At 42.2% G+C, this 4,650-nt stretch overlaps 1 non-coding gene across 1 annotated transcript; it reads right to left on the bottom strand.

Annotated features, from left to right (window-relative positions):
• Window positions 1-2,925: 2,925 nt before the first annotated feature.
• On the bottom strand, window positions 2,926-3,032 carry LOC148580709 (small nucleolar RNA R71). The gene has a single exon (XR_015896253.1). It is a non-coding gene; the product is annotated as a small nucleolar RNA R71 (small nucleolar RNA).
• Between the last annotated feature and the right edge of the window lie 1,618 nt (window positions 3,033-4,650).

Below are 4,650 nucleotides of genomic sequence, written 5' to 3'. Positions count from 1 at the left end.
TACACAGTGGCATATGTAGCAACCATCTTGGAGCACGAGCTCTCTCCAAAAAAGTACTCCGAGCCGGATTCTTTTGTCCGACCTTGCAAAAAGAAGCAATAGAGTTTGTCAAGACATGCCCACCATGTTAGAAATATGCCAACTTTCACATCGCCCCACCAGATTTGCTCATCAGCGTAACATCACCTTGGCCGTTCGCAAAATGGGGACTCGACCTCCTGGGACCCTTTCCCCAAGGATCACGACAAGTTAAGTTCCTCATTGTAGGGGTCGATTACTTCACAAAATAGATTGAGGCAGAGCCCCTAGCAAATGCCACTGCTCAAAGAAGTCGGAAATTCTTATTTAAAAACATTGTCACAAGGTTTGGGGTTCTTTACTCCATTACCACAGAAAATGGAACTCAATTCACAGACACAGGCTTCAGGAAGTTGGTAGCAGACTTGAAAATAAAACATCAATTTACATCTGTAGAACACCCACAAGCTAATGGACAAGCAGAAGTAGCTAACAAAGTTATATTGGCTGGGTTAAAACGGAGATTACAGGAAGCAAAGGGAGCCTGGGCTGAAGAGCTCCTACAAGTCCTATGGGCATATCGGACAACTGCACATTCCACCACAAAGGAAACACCTTTCCGATTGGCTTACAGAATAGAGGCAATGATCCCGGTAGAAATCAAAGAAGGATCCCCTAGAACGATCTACTACAATAAAGAGGCTAACTCCCAACTCCAGAGGGAAGAGCTCGACCTACTTCCAGAAATCCAAGAAAGAGCTCGGATCAGGGATGAGGCACTAAAACGTCGAATGGCCTCAAGATACAATCGAAAGGTAGTACAGCAAAGCTTTGACAACAACGACCTCATCCTAATCCGAAATGATATCGGAACAAGTCGACCAGGATAGGGGAAGCTAGCAGCTAACTGGAAAGGACCCTACCGAGTCACAGAGGTACTGGGAAAAGGTTACTACAGGGTATGCAAATTCGAAGGGTGAGAGCTACCAAGTTTGTAGTATGCCTGCAACCTAAGAAGGTACTATAGTTAGGAGGTAATAAAGATCTTAGGTAAAGGTGCACTCTTTTTCCTGAAAAGATTTTTTAACGAGGTATCAAGCCAAGATCTGTAAAAATTGCCTGACTTAAAGGGGAAAACACTCACATGTATATATTTTATTTGCCTATAGGTCTACCTTCTATTATAATAAAACTTTTCATATTCTCTACAAAGTTTCTCTACCAAGGCGCATTAATCTGAACGCAAAAATCCAACACCCGATTACAAAGCTACAGGTCGGCAAGGTGAAAACCAAATTCACCGCCCGACCACGATGAAAATTGAATTCATCGTCAGAATTTCTACAAGGGTCGGCAAGATGAAAACCAAATTCACCGCCCGACTTCAATAAGGTCGGCGAAAGTGAGAACCAAACTCACCGTCCGACTTCGACAAAATCGGCAAGATGAAAAAGCGATAAAAACATATTAATACAAAAAGTTATAAAAAGTAATCCATAGAAAAAGGCCCGACGAGGTCTGAGAAAAATGGATTGCTAAAAATAACTTGGGAAGTACTGGCATGAAGAAGCCGGACCAATGCCCCAAAGCAACAAAAAGTTATACAAAGTAATCCATAAAATGAACTTAAGATTGCCAAGGAGATCAATGAATGCATTGATTGAGGAAGAGATGCAAATGAACTTGATCTGGAGAATGCAACATCTCCTAAGCCCATTGAACTCTCCATTTCTGATCTTACCCATTCTCTTTAATTTCTGCTATTTAATTTCATGCTAAACTCCCTTTCCCCATTTAAGATTCTGCAATTTACCTTCCGTCATTTATTTTCTGCAATTTACTTTCCCGCCATTTAATTTCCTGCAATTCTCAACCCAATTTCTGCTTAGCTCAACTAGAACATTCTTCCAATTAAAGTTGCTTGACCAATCAATCCCTGTGGGATTCGACCTCACTCTATTGTGAGTTTTTACTTGACGACAATTCGGTATACTTGCCGAGGGAGATTTGTTAAAGGACAAGTTTCCGTGCATCAAGTTTATGGCGCCGTTGCCGGGGATTGATTTTGTATCAACAATGATTAAATTGGTGGATAACTAGATTGAGCATTTGTTTTTATTTTGTTTGATTTAAGTTCATTTGAGTAATTTACTTTCTATTTGGCTATTTTCTTCCCTTTCCCCGACCCATTTTCTTAATTGTTTACAATTCAGTCACTAACCCACTAACTGTTTGATATATTGCATCACTCACACCAACAGCATTTCTGTAGAAATTACTGTCTGTATCTATCTCTCTTGCTTGTGCCTTGTTGGTTGTATGACAGGTAGAAGAAGCGGGGCTTCAACTTCCTTTGATTTTGAACCTGAGAGGACCTTCCTTAGATTAAGGAGGGAAGCAAGAGGAAAGAGAGTAGTTGGTGCTGAGGAAGAGGAAGAGTACTTTGAACTAGACATGGATGAGAATATGGAAAACCATCATGAAAAAGAGGCTCACAACCATGGCAGAGAAGGTCCAGCGCATCAGGCTGGGCAAGAGAGAAGAGTTCTGGGTTCTTACATCAACCCAAACCCAAAAAACTGTGGGAGTAGCATCCAAAGGCCAACCATACATGCCAAAAACTTTGAACTAAAGTCACAGCTCATCACCCTTGTTCAGAACAATTGTTCATTCGGAGGAAGTGTCCAAGAAGACCCCAATCAACATCTAACCACCTTCCTGAGGATATGCGATACTGTGAAGTCTAATGGTGTTCATCCTGACACCTATAGACTACTTCTATTTCCCTTCTCACTCAAGGACAAAGCATCTAAATGGCTGGAATTCTTTCCAAAGGAGAGTTTAGCAACCTGGGAAGATGTGGTGAACAAGTTCTTGGCAAGATTTTATCCTCCTCAATGGATCAACAGGTTGAGAGCTGAGGTACAAACCTTTAGGCAGCAAGATGGTGAGACTCTATATGAAGCATAGGAGAGGTTTAAGGACCTGACAAGAAGATGCCCGCCAGATATGTTCAATGAATGGGTGCAGTTGCACATTTTCTATGAAGGTCTTTCATATGAATCAAAGAAGGCAGTAGACCACTCATCCGGGGGATCTCTGAACAAGAAGAAGACCATTGAAGAAGCCATAGATGTCATTGAGACTGTAGCTGAGAATGACTATTTCTATGCTTCTGAAAGAGGTAACACTAGAGGAGTGATGGAGCTGAACAACGTGGATGCACTGCTAGCTCAAAACAAGATGATTACCAAGCAATTAGCTGACCTCACCAAGAAGATGGAGAGGAATCAAGTAGCAGCAATCACCACTTCAGCAGCAACTCAAGAAGGAGTGAATGAAGAGGTAGAGGGTGATCAGGAACAGGCCAACTACATTGGAAATTCACCCAGGCAGCACCATAACCCATACTCCAAAATGTATAATCCTGGTTGGAGGAACCACCCAAACTTTTGGTGGGGAAATCAACAAAATCAAGGCCAATATCAGAGACGCCACAACCCCAGCAACAATGCAACTCACCAACATTCCACACAGAGATCATATCAGCACCCACCTAACAACACATTTCAACATCCATACCAAAATCAAACTAGCCATTCTCATGCTTCCAATCTCAACTCTCCATCATCGGAAGAAAGACTATCATGGATTGAGACTCTACTTGAAGGCGTATGCAAGGAGATTCAAGATAACAAGGTGTTCAAAGAGGAGGTGCGAGCCAATATAAAAAATCAGGGAGACACCATCAAGAGGCTGGAATTTCAGGTAGGATACCTATCTGAGAAGATTCCCAAACCTACTGATAGCTTCCCAAGTGACACAGAGAAAAATCCGAGAGGTGAAGCAAAGAAAGTCAGATGGGAAGATTGCAAGATGGTTACTATAAGTGATAAGGAGACTGAGGAAGAGCTGAACAAACCATCAGAATAATCTGAAGATACATCAGCAGGAAAGCATGAAGAGAATCATCAAGAAACCACAATTACACAGAAGGAGCTGCTGAGACTCTATGCACCCTTTCCCCAATTACTCAGTGGTGGTGTAGAGAAGAGAATATACTCAAGGTTTCTTGACATATTTGCATCTCTCCATGTAAACATACCATTCATCAAGGATCTCCAACAAATGCCCTCATACATCAAGTATATGAAGGAGCTGCTGACCAGGAAAAGCTCACTCAAGGGAGGACAAACTATAGTGATGAACAAGGAGTGCAGTGCTCTCATTCAACCAGAGTTACCTACAAAAAGGAAGGACCCAGGGAGTTTTCACATTCCCTGTGCCATAGGAGAACCAATGTTTGACAAAGGACTCTGTGATCTGGGAGCAAGCATCAACTTAATGCCTTTATCCCTTATGAAGAGGCTGCAAATGATTGATCTGATGCCCACAGACGTAGTCATCAGGATGGCAGACAAAACTCAAAAACAAACAATTGGAGTGGTTGAAAACGTGCTGGTGAAGGTTGGGAACTACTTCCTTCCCACAGACTTTGTCATACTGGAAATGGAAGAAAGTCACCTTCACCCAATCATATTGGGAAGACCATTCTTAGCTATAGCCAGAGCACTCATAGATGTGGAGCGAGGAGAGCTAATACTGAGGATACATGACGAACAACTCACCTTC

The sequence above is a fragment of the Arachis ipaensis genome, chromosome B10 (genome assembly GCF_059453495.1).
Source record: "Arachis ipaensis isolate K30076 ecotype BB chromosome B10, ASM5945349v1, whole genome shotgun sequence".
NCBI classification, from domain to species: domain Eukaryota; kingdom Viridiplantae; phylum Streptophyta; class Magnoliopsida; order Fabales; family Fabaceae; genus Arachis; species Arachis ipaensis.
The sequence above is the reverse complement of the archived record's forward strand: the minus strand, read 5'-3'. Positions and strand labels throughout refer to the sequence as shown.